Genomic DNA, 13114 nt, shown 5'->3' with positions numbered 1-13114 from the left:
CCCTGTGAGATGTTCACCAGCCTAGGTCTAAATGAAGTTTACTTTGCTCCCTCCTGGGGTCTATTATCTGGCTATAAGGCTATATCTACACTGGGAAGGATTGGTGACAAAAATGCTGTCAACATGCAAAAGTCAGCAAAAGTGAAAACTAGTGAAACTTGTTTTTCTGCCTCACATTGTCGACATTTCAGGGCCACTTTGCTAGCTCCCCTGTCTGACAGGTAGAGCAAGCATTGTGGGTAAGCATCGCACAGTGCAGTGTTGTGGGAAGGCAGAGCGTTTCTTGGGATTCTCTCCGAGTTCTCCCACAGCATTCTCAGCTGCTGGGAGCACCATCATGAGTATCTCTGTGAGCTCTCCCTGCTAAGGAATGTCAAAACAGCTGTCTCCCCCAGCAGCAGTAGTCTGCCTGCCACTGTGTTTCTAGCAGGGCAAAACTGGAGCATTCCCATGATTTGCTCTTTGTTATTTGTTATTCCAATTATTTGTTTTCCAAATGGAGCAACTCATTCAGCTGTCAAATACTTTGAAAGGGGAGGGGAACATGCCTGCACGGCAACAGAGATCACAAAACACTGAGCACAGCCATCAGGGCAGGCATTGTAGGATACTGGCAGAAGCCAATTCTCTCGACAAAACAAACAGCAGAGTCCACACTGGCTCTTTGTGGAAAATAAAAGGAGGGGTAAAAGACAAAAGTGTTTCTTGGGGATTGAAAGTTTTTGTCATCAAAATGGAGTGTTTTTCCTGACAAAAGTTGCATTGTCGTCTAAACACTCACTGTTTTCTCGCCAAATGCAGTTTTGGTGATGAAACGTGTCAGTGTAGACAAGGCCAAACACATACCTCACCATCAGGGATGGGATCTCATTTTTCTAGTTGAAATGGCCTTTGCTCAGTTTCATCTAGCTCTATGATGTTTTGCCTAGAAATGGAATTGGGAAAAGATTTTAGCTTGGTATTAGAAAAACATGAAAGTAACCTCACCAAAAAGGCTAGAGAGCATATGAAGATATGTTAAACTGTCCAGTGTCAGGTAATGACTAGGTGACAAGAGTAGGGGATAGAATTCAGGAGTCCTGACCTCACCAGAATGTACCACTTTTCCTATTAGACGTAGGAATAACCTCTTTGAGGGACATGCTGGAGACTGGAAAAGGAGCTAAATTGATGAAAACCAAATTTTCCCTGGATTAAACTGTATAATGTCCTGGTTGTGGTGTTCTATGCCAGCTGATGAAATGGTTTAATTTGGCCTGTCTCTGTGGATACTTTGCTGATAAAAAAATCACTTATATTGGCTCAGTTTTAGAATAGCAGATTTTTAACCAAATCTTGCAACTGCCTGTGGGATTATGTTCTTATGATGGAGCTTTGACTCTTTCCACTGGCTTTGCTATCTTGTGTTAAAACTGTATAGGAAACAAAACATGTGTGAGGGATGTGAGTGGTGAAACTACCTCTAAAAAGAAATTGAATGAAAAAAGATAAGAAATACCAATATCCAAGAATGTTCCTCACATCCATAGTGACAATATATTTCTTGCTCTGAGCTCCCCAGGCACACCTTTACTCATGCTGATATCCCCCTGGGGTGAGGTATTAGACACCAAATTAGATGATACATTGAAACCTGCCCATAAATGTGAGAGATTTTCTAACAGTTAAGCATCTGAGGATTGATCCTATAATGTGCCATATGCCCTTAGCTATCAGTTAAATTCATGGGAATTGAAGAACCCTGCAAGAGAGAGACCATAACTCTGTTTATACCCTGAGAAATTGAGATAGCCGTGAATGCAGTGAAATGGCAGTTACACCACTTCCTGCACTAAGGACAAGAAAGTGGCAGTTTCAATCTTCAGTCAGAGTAACTTACGAGACCATGTATTCAGTCCCTGTACTGCTCTGGTTTCTTGTTTCATGTAAGCAAAACAATTTTTGTCATTTATATTTTCATTTAGGATATATATTTGTGTATACTGTATATATATATGTGTGTGTATACTGATGTATGTATATAACATGTAAGACATTATATTTATAGATATGGTATCTTGAATTGGCTTTTTACATTAATAGAATTTTTCCATTTTTCTCATTCTGGAGGAGAATTTCAAAAGCATCCTTTGTGTGATTTGCAAATCTATCTATCTATCTATCTATCTATCTATCATCTTCTAATTTATAGGTTCATAATATATTAGTATAGTTTGTTAAATATATATCATGGCTTTATTATTTTATTAATTAAAATATAATTATAATGATACATAATTATAACATTTTTATGTCAGTATTATAATAGATACATTTCTGTTACATTTTTTTAATCCCAAAATGCTTTACAAAATTGAGGATTTGATGCCAATGAAATGTATTTGAATATTTGGTATTCCTTTTCTTTCAAGTAGGCTTCCAAAAGGTAATGAAGTTATTCAGAAGTTCATTCAAGGTTCAGTCCTACAAGATACTAAGAACTCTGTGTCTTTTTTTTTTTTTTTACTGTGTACAGAAAAGGAAGATTCAAAATTGGTTATACCCCTTACATGCTACAACTCTGACATTCTTTGTCACATTAAGCCAAGTTGACAGAGCACTTTTATTCCTATATAAGAGTGCCCACCTGAAATTAAAAAAAAGTGTGACATACACATGATATCACTAATTTGGTTGAAGTTAAGGTGTAGAAGAGCTCTGAGCAATCATAAATACATTGTAATTAACCATCAATCATCAATTATTATTACCACTAATGAATAAACTTTTCTTCACTTTATTTTCCACCATTCCATAAATCATTGTGGGGAGGGAGTTGCATTCAATGCATTTCATTCTTTCTGCTTATATTTCTTGATTTTCCTGTTGGATTGTAGATGTTCACTCTGCAACCATTCTCCAGAGTCCTCAGTCAGCGGTGGAAGAACTGGATAGAAATGCTTCCCTTGAATGTTCTTTGGAAGGGACATCTAATCCCAACATCTACTGGTATAGGCAACTACCCAGTGGAGTGATCAACATGCTTGCCTACTCAATAGGCACCAGCCAAGCACATAATACTGGGCCGAGACACTTCAAACCAAGCAGAACCAATGACACCATGTTACTCTTGAACATTACGGGCCTCTTAGCCAATGACACAGGAGTGTATTACTGTGCTTGGAGCCGCACACTGAGACAAGTATATACAACACCTGGACAAAAACTTCTCCTTCTTTCCATGCACTGGCCTGTAGGCCCATCACTTGTCGTCCCAGTGCAGCTCTGTGTGAAGAGGGAGGATAGCAAAGTTGTCTATGAACCCAGTTTTGTGGTGACAGACTATGGGTAAAATCACAGGAGATGGAAGCAACACAGCCATGGGCTGAAGGGTCAGTGATACACCCCGCCGAGCTTTTCAAGGGAGATTTTTTTGACAAGAGGGTCTCCGCAGCACATTCCTTTCAGATCAGGGAAGGAGAGGGTTATTTTAGTAGTGGGGGGAGCAAGGGAGGCTGATGGAACTAAGAAAGATGAATTACAGGCAGTATAGGAAGAAAGCATTTTATAACAATATTGTTACTCCCTGAAGGTGGAATTAGAAGTTCCATTTCTCGAATGATTAGACTGTATAGTATGGCTGCTCTTTTCAAACTAATACTGTTCCATTCAGTGGCAACTTTCACAATGGGTTAAAATAATTAGGGTAGTATGAAAGAGGCAAGAATGAAATGAATTTGCTTTAATGTGATGGAAAATGGTGTCTGGGAACATCTCTCCAGATTTTACTGAAATGTAATTTTATATCGATTATACTATGTCTCTGACTGTAGCCTCCAGCTCCCACTGTTGGGCTGTGTCTACACTGGCCACACTTATTCCGGAAAATCAGCCACTTTTCCGGAATAACTTGCCAGTTGTCTACATGGCCCCTTGAATTTCCGGAAAAGCACTGACGATCTAATGTAAAATCATCAGTGCTTTTCCGGAAAAACTATGCTGCTCCCATTCAGGCAAAAGTCCTTTTTCAGAAAACTTCCGGAAAAGGGCCAGTGTAGACAGCAGAGATTTCTTTTCCGCAAAAAAGCCCCGATCGCGAAAATGATGATGGGGGCTTTTTTGTGGAAAAGCGCGTCTAGATTGGCATGGACGCTTTTCCACAAAAAGTGATTTTCTGGAAAAGCATCCTTTTCTGTGATTTTCTGGAAAAGTTTTCCGTTATAAGCATTTCCGGAAAATCATGCCAGTGTAGACGTAGCCTTGCAGTCTCTCCATGTCCCTCTACTTAGACTCATAGACTCATAGACTTTAAGGTCAGAAGGGACCATTATGATCATCTAGTCTGACCCCCTGCACAGTGCAGGCCACAGAATCTCGCCCACCCCTCTTAGAATAATCCTCTCACCTATGTCTCAGATATTGAAGCCTTCCAATACTTTGAAGGCCCCAACATGCAGAGAGTCCTTCAGCTGTGATCTGTGCCCAATGCTACAGAGGAAGGCGAAAAACCTCCAGGGCCTCTGCCAATCTACCCTGGAGGAAAATTCCTTCCTGACCCCAAATATGGCGATCAGCTAAACCCTGAGCATGTGGGCAAGACTCACCAGCCAGACACCCAGAAAGTTCCCTATAGCAACTCCTATCATCCCTCCATTGACCTATTTCCAACTGGAAATGAATGGTCAATTAGTTACCAAGATCATGTTATTTCATCCAACCATCCCCTTATAGAATCAGAACTGGAAGAGACCTCAGAAGGTCGTCAAGTCCAGCCCTCCGCTCTAGGCAGGACCAATCCCATCTAAATCAACCCGGCCAGGGCTTTGTCAAGCCGAGACTTAAACACCTCTAGGGATGGAGACTCCACTACTTCCCTAGGTAACCCATTCCAATGCTTCACTACCCTCCTAGTAAAATAGTTTTTCCTAATATCCAATCTGGACCTCTCCCACCACAACTTGAGACCATTGCTCCTTGTTCTGCCATCTGTCACTACTGAGAACAGCCTCTCTCCATCCTCTTTGGAACCTCCCTTCAGGAAGTTGAAGGCTGCTATCAAGTCCCCCCTCACTCTTCGCTTCTGCAGACTAAACAGACCCAAGTCCCTCAGCCTCTCCTCGTAGGTCATATGCTCCAGACCCCTAATCATTTTGGTTGCCCTCCGCTGGACCCTCTCCAATGCGTCCGCATCCTTTTTGTAGTGGGGGGCCCAGAACTGGACACAGTACTCCAGATGTGGCCTCACCAAAGCCGAATAAAGGGGGATAATGACATCTCTGGATCTGCTGGCAATGCTCCTCTTAATGCATCCTAATATGCCATTAGCCTTCTTGGCTACAAGGGCACACTGTTGACTCATATCTAGCTTCTCATCCACTGTAACCCCCAGGTCCTTTTCTGCAGAACTACTACTTAACTGGTTGGTCCCCAGCCTGTAACTATGCTTGGGATTCTTCCGTCCCAAGTGCAGGACTCTACACTTGTCTTTGTTGAATCTCATGAGATTTCTAGTGGCCCAATCCTCCAATTTGTCTAAGTCACTCTGGACCCTATCTCTGCCCTTAAGCGTATCTACCTCTCCCCCTAGCTTAGTGTCATCTGCAAACTTGCTGAGGGTGCAATCTATCCCCTCATCCAGGTCATTAATAAAGATATTGAACAAAACCGGTCCTAGAACAGAACCTTGGGGCACTCCACTAGAAACCGACCGCCATCCTGACATCGAACCGTTGATCACTACCCGCTGGGCCCGGCCTTCTAGCCATCTGTCTATCCATCTTACCGTCCATTTATCCAATCCGCATTCCCTTAACTTGCTGGCAAGAATATCGTGGGAGACCGTATCAAAAGCCTTGCTAAAGTCAAGGTACACAACATCCACTGACTTTCCCATGTCCACTGAGCCAGTTACCTCATCATAGAAGCCAATCAGATTGGTCAAGCACGACTTGCCCTTTGTGAATCCATGCTGACTATTCCTGATCACTTTCCTCTCATTCAAGTGTCTCAAAATGGATTCCTTTAGGATCCCTTCCATGATTTTTCCAGGAACCGAGGTAAGACTGACCGGCCTATAGTTCCCTGGATCGTCCTTCTTCCCTTTTTTAAAGATGGGCACTACATTTGCCCTTTTCCAATCATCCGGGATTTCGCCCGATCTCCACGACTTTTCAAAGATAATGGCCAAAGGCTCCTCAATGACATTTGCCAACTCCTTCAGTACCCTTGGGTGCATTAAGTCTGGACCCATGGATTTGTGTACGTTTAGTTTTTCTAAATAGTTCCTAACCTGTTCTTTACCCACCAAGGGCTGTCCATCTTCTTCCCATCTTGCGTCGCTTAGCACAGAAGTCCAGGAGCTGACCTTGTCCGTGAATACAGAGGCAAAGAAAGCATTGAGTACTTCAGCTTTCCCTACATCCTCTGTCACTAGGTTACCTCCTTCATCCATTAGGGACTGCACACCCTCTCTGATCACCTTCTTTTTGTTGACATGCCTGTAGAAACCTTTCTTGTTATCCTTCACATCCTTAGCCAGTCGCAACTCCATTTGCGCTTTCGCCTTCCTGATAACCCCCCGGCATTCTCGAACTATACATTTAAGCTCCTCCCTAGTCATTTGTCCAAGTTTCCACTTTCTGTAAGCTTCCTTTTTGTGCTTAAGTACACCAAGGATTTCCCCTGTAAGCCAATCCGGTCTCCTACCATGTTTGCCTCTCTTGCTACGTGTCGGGATGGTTTCTTTCTGTGCCTTCAATAAGGCTTCTTTAAAATACTGCCAGCTGTCCTGGACTCCTTTCCCCTTCATGTTAACATCCCAGGGGATTCTTTCCATCAGATCTCTGAGGGAGTCAAAATCTGCTTTTTTGAAGTCCAAGGTGTTTATTTTACTACTCTCTTTCCTTCCTTTGGTCAGGATCCTGAAATCTACCAACTCATGATCACTGCTTCCCAGGTTGTCACCCACCTCTACGTCCCCTATTAGTTCCTCCCTGTTTGTGAGGAGAAGGTCAAGCTGCGCACGGCCCCTGGTCGGATCCTTCAGCACTTGTACCAAGAAGTTATCCCCAACATTCTCCAAAAACTTCCTGGATTGCCTGTGTACTGCTGTATTGGTTTCCCAACAGATGTCAGGGTGATTAAAGTCCCCCATGAGAACCAGGGCCTGCGATCTGGAAGCTTCGCTCAGTTGTTCGAAGAAAGCCTCATCTACCTCATCCACCTGGTTCGGTGGCCTGTAGCAGACACCAACCACAACATCACTGCTGTTTGCTCCTTTAAACCTGACCCATAGACTTTCAACAAGTTTTTCTCCCTCTTTATACTGGAGTTCAGAGCAATCATAGTGCTCTCTTACATATAGTGCAACTCCTCCTCCTTTTCTCCCCTGCCTATTCTTCCTGAACAATCTATACCCTTCCATGACAGCGCTCCAGTCATGCGAGTCATCCCACCAAGTCTCTGTTATCCCAATTAAATCATATTTCTTGGCCTGGGCCAGGGCCTCCAGCTCTTCCTGCTTGTTGCCCAGGCTTCTCGCATTAGTGTACAAACACTTCAGGTAACCAGTTGATTGCACTATCTTCTCCATTCGAAACTGGGGTCCTCCTTGCTCGCTCCTTGCTCTATGCATTTCTTCCCGGTATCTGACTTTCCCACTCCCCTCAGGGTTTTGGTCACCGTCCCCCGACGAACCTAGTTTAAAGCCCTCCTCACTAGGTTCGCAAGCCTGCCCGCGAAGATGCTCCTTCCTCTCTTGGTTAGGTGGATCCCATCTCTTCCTAACAATCCTTCTGCCCGGAACAGAGTCCCATGGTCGAAGAAACCAAAGCCCTCTCTGCGACACCACCTGCGCAACCACGCATTTACGTCCTCAATTCGACGATCCCTGCCCAGTCCTTTCCCTTCAACAGGGAGGATGGACGAGAACACCACTTGCGCTCCAAAGTCTTGGATCCTTCTTCCCAGTGCTACATAATCCGCAGCAACCCGCTCAAGGTTATTCTTGGCCGTATCATTCGTTCCTACATGGAGAAGCAGGAAGGGGTAGCGATCCGAAGGTTTGATCAGCTTGCTAAGCCTCTGTGACATCCCGAATGCGAGCTCCCGGTAAGCAGCACACCTCTCGAGATTCCAGGTCCGGACGGCAGAGGGATGGCTCAGTCCCTCTTAGGAGGGAGTCCCCGACCACCACCACCCGTCGTTTCCTTTTGGGGGTGGTGGCCGTGGAACCCCCATCCCTAGGACTACGCATCCCATGCCTTTCAGTAGATGGTGCTCCCTTCTGGTTTCTACCTTGTGAGGTCCCTTCCAGAGCTTTCAGCACTGCAGAGCCTGTGGAGAGAGCTTGAAAGCGATTGCTTACCTCTATAGCATCGGGGGAATCCCGTGCTGGCCTTTTTCCCCTTCTAGAAGTTACATGCTGCCAGTTCTCCTCTTGGTCGCGTACTGCCCTCACTGGCTCCTCTGCTTGCCGTGCTTGAAGGATCAATTGCTGCCTTCTGTCGAGGAAGTCTTCATCCTCTCTGATCAAGCGTAAGGTCGACACTTGGGCCTCCAGTCCTCTAATTTTTTCTTCCAAAATCTCGACCAGCTTGCACTTGGTGCAGATGAAATCCGTTCTTTCTTCCGGGAGGAAGACAAACATGGCACACGCCGTGCAGGTAACAACAGCAGCAGACGCATCATCAACCATCGCTGCTGTCCTGGAGAATGGATTTAAAAAGAAAGACAAGAGAACCTCCCGCCCTTCCCTCTCCCCTTCCCAACTCCCTCTCAAAACTCCCTGTTAGCAATCACCTGTTCGCAAGCTCCTTGGTCGCTTGCCCACTGCCTTATAAAGCCCCTCCCCCTACCAAGGCTCAGCCAATCAGCAGAGGCTTCTACAATTCAAACTTTAATTAGAAGCCAACAGTTTCCACCTGCCAATCACAGCCCCTACCAATCACAGCACAAACTCTATCAAGGGGAGGGGGGAAGGGAAAAAAAAAAAAAAAAAAAAAAAAAAAAAACCACAAACCACCACACACCAAACACAAGCTCTGCACACACTGAGAAAGCCCCAATAACAAAACACACTTCCCTCAAGAGTCCTGTATCTGCTTCTCCTTCACCTGGAGAACTCCCTCTCAAAACTCCCTGTTAGCAATCACCTGTTCGCAAGCTCCTTGGTCGCTTGCCCACTGCCTTATAAAGCCCCTCCCCCTACCAAGGCTCAGCCAATCAGCAGAGGCTTCTACAATTCAAACTTTAATTAGAAGCCAACAGTTTCCACCTGCCAATCACAGCCCCTACCAATCACAGCACAAACTCTATCAAGGGGAGGGGGGAAGGGAAAAAAAAAAAAAAAAAAAAAAAAAAAAAAACCACAAACCACCACACACCAAACACAAGCTCTGCACACACTGAGAAAGCCCCAATAACAAAACACACTTCCCTCAAGAGTCCTGTATCTGCTTCTCCTTCACCTGGAGAACTCCCTCTCAAAACTCCCTGTTAGCAATCACCTGTTCGCAAGCTCCTTGGTCGCTTGCCCACTGCCTTATAAAGCCCCTCCCCCTACCAAGGCTCAGCCAATCAGCAGAGGCTTCTACAATTCAAACTTTAATTAGAAGCCAACAGTTTCCACCTGCCAATCACAGCCCCTACCAATCACAGCACAAACTCTATCAAGGGGAGGGGGGAAGGGAAAAAAAAAAAAAAAAAAAAAAAAAAAAAAACCACAAACCACCACACACCAAACACAAGCTCTGCACACACTGAGAAAGCCCCAATAACAAAACACACTTCCCTCAAGAGTCCTGTATCTGCTTCTCCTTCACCTGGAGAACTCCCTCTCAAAACTCCCTGTTAGCAATCACCTGTTCGCAAGCTCCTTGGTCGCTTGCCCACTGCCTTATAAAGCCCCTCCCCCTACCAAGGCTCAGCCAATCAGCAGAGGCTTCTACAATTCAAACTTTAATTAGAAGCCAACAGTTTCCACCTGCCAATCACAGCCCCTACCAATCACAGCACAAACTCTATCAAGGGGAGGGGGGAAGGGAAAAAAAAAAAAAAAAAAAAAAAAAAAAAAACCACAAACCACCACACACCAAACACAAGCTCTGCACACACTGAGAAAGCCCCAATAACAAAACACACTTCCCTCAAGAGTCCTGTATCTGCTTCTCCTTCACCTGGAGAACTCCCTCTCAAAACTCCCTGTTAGCAATCACCTGTTCGCAAGCTCCTTGGTCGCTTGCCCACTGCCTTATAAAGCCCCTCCCCCTACCAAGGCTCAGCCAATCAGCAGAGGCTTCTACAATTCAAACTTTAATTAGAAGCCAACAGTTTCCACCTGCCAATCACAGCCCCTACCAATCACAGCACAAACTCTATCAAGGGGAGGGGGGAAGGGAAAAAAAAAAAAAAAAAAAAAAAAAAAAAAACCACAAACCACCACACACCAAACACAAGCTCTGCACACACTGAGAAAGCCCCAATAACAAAACACACTTCCCTCAAGAGTCCTGTATCTGCTTCTCCTTCACCTGGAGAACTCCCTCTCAAAACTCCCTGTTAGCAATCACCTGTTCGCAAGCTCCTTGGTCGCTTGCCCACTGCCTTATAAAGCCCCTCCCCCTACCAAGGCTCAGCCAATCAGCAGAGGCTTCTACAATTCAAACTTTAATTAGAAGCCAACAGTTTCCACCTGCCAATCACAGCCCCTACCAATCACAGCACAAACTCTATCAAGGGGAGGGGGGAAGGGAAAAAAAAAAAAAAAAAAAAAAAAAAAAAAACCACAAACCACCACACACCAAACACAAGCTCTGCACACACTGAGAAAGCCCCAATAACAAAACACACTTCCCTCAAGAGTCCTGTATCTGCTTCTCCTTCACCTGGAGAACTCCCTCTCAAAACTCCCTGTTAGCAATCACCTGTTCGCAAGCTCCTTGGTCGCTTGCCCACTGCCTTATAAAGCCCCTCCCCCTACCAAGGCTCAGCCAATCAGCAGAGGCTTCTACAATTCAAACTTTAATTAGAAGCCAACAGTTTCCACCTGCCAATCACAGCCCCTACCAATCACAGCACAAACTCTATCAAGGGGAGGGGGGAAGGGGAAAAAAAAAAAAAAAAAGCCTCACTCTCAAACACAGGGGAAAATAAATAAATAAATAAACAAACAAATAAACAAAAAAGAACACACAACCCTCACTCACAAACACAAGGTCAGCATACAGCAAAAAAGCCCCAAGCACAACACCCACTTCTCCCAAGACTCCTGTATCTACTTCTCCTCTACCTGGAGAACTCCCCCTCTAAAGCCTCACTCAAACAGGGGGGGAGGAGGGAAAGGAAAAAAAAAAAAAAAAAAAAACCACAAACCACCACACACCAAACACAAGCTCTGCACACACTGAGAAAGCCCCAATAACAAAACACACTTCCCTCAAGAGTCCTGTATCTGCTTCTCCTTCACCTGGAGAACTCCCTCTCAAAACTCCCTGTTAGCAATCACCTGTTCACTTCGGTTCTGTCCTTCTGGCTGTTTGCTGATGGGCTGCTTTGTAGCGTGTTACACCGCTTTAGTCACAGCTGCACTGATACCAAGGATTAAATCCCAAGAAGGAAAGACACAAAGTAGCTGCTGCAGCAGAGGAGTTTAGATACTATTATTTTTAAAAAATGTGATTGGTTAGAAAGGCATTTATAGATGTCCTTGACTAGGTCACAGCAAGCAAGAGTGTTTGAAGAGAGACATAAGACAGGACTAATCAGCACTTTAAAGACTAACAAGATGGTTTTATAAAGTGCTGCATGGTCCTGTCTTTTGTTTCAGCAAGACCAGACTAACACAGCTACATCTCTATTACTATTCTGAAGAGACATCTTCCTGTAATAATCCTTCCCAACCACTTGGTGGTGCTCCTGTTCTACTGGAGGGAATTAAAGCTGGTGTATAAGAAGTACAATTAGCCATGGAAAGACAATTCTGTTCTGTAACTGCTGTCAAAAATTCATTTTCATTTTGCATTCAAATGAAAACTGTATTTCTTCCCCCCATGCTTTTGGAAATGGACTTATGGACATGAACATACATATCTCAAAAGTGTTTTGAGCGAATCATTTCGTGTAACCCATCAATCTTCATGTCACAATCCACTGGTTCTCTTTATCTTACTCTGTTGTGTGTGTAAAATTAGACACATGGCGTGGGGAATACTTTGTGGGTTTCAAATGTGTGAATGAGAGACATGGAGGGTGTTATCCTCAACTATTTAATTATCTCTTTTGTCCTTCAGCCTGAGCAGTGGTTGGTAGGGAGTGGCCTCAATCCTTAAACAAAAAGAATAGGAGAGCAGGGGCCTCTGGTCTTTTGGCTGGGCTGCACCTGAGGGAAGGAGCCTTATAATAGTGAAGCCAGAGCATGCCCAGAAAGCTAACGGGGGTGTGGCCTCCCCTTCCTCCAGGCTGAGTTAACCCCCTCCTGGACAGTGCAGGGTGGATACTCCCCATCACACCACCCTTAAATGTCAATATAAAATTCAATTCATGCACATTAGATGGCACCCTTTCCCTTTTGAAATGGAGTTTCAGCAGAGCAGACTCCATGGCTGTGTCTAGACTGGCAAGTTTTTCCACAAAATCATTTGATTTTGTGGAAAAACTTGCCAGCTGTCTACACTGGCCGCTTGAATTTCCAGAAAAGCACTGACGATCTCATGTAAAATCATCAGTGCTTTTCCGGAAATACTATGCTGCTCCTGTTGTGCGAAAGGACCAGTGTAGACAACATAGTTATGTTTTCGCAAAAAAGCCCTGATTGCAAAAATGGTGATCGGGGCTTTTTTGCGGAAAACTGCGTCTAGATTGGCCACGGATGCTTTTCCGCAAAAAGTGCTTTTGCAGAAAAACATCCTGCCAATCTAGACACGATTTTTCCAAAAATGCTTTTAACGGAAAACTTTTCCGTTAAAAGCATTTTCGGAAAATCATGCCAGTGTAGACATAGCCCATCCGTTTCTGATTTTGGCAGTAAGGCAGGAGACTGAATCTCACTCTGGGTATGTCTACACTACCCCCCTAGTTTGAACTAGGGGGGGTAAAGTAGTCATACGGAGTTGCAAATGAAGCCCGGGATTTGAATTTC

The sequence above is a fragment of the Pelodiscus sinensis genome, chromosome 1 (genome assembly GCF_049634645.1).
Source record: "Pelodiscus sinensis isolate JC-2024 chromosome 1, ASM4963464v1, whole genome shotgun sequence".
In the NCBI taxonomy this organism is placed as follows: domain Eukaryota; kingdom Metazoa; phylum Chordata; order Testudines; family Trionychidae; genus Pelodiscus; species Pelodiscus sinensis.
The sequence above is the reverse complement of the archived record's forward strand: the minus strand, read 5'-3'. Positions refer to the sequence as shown.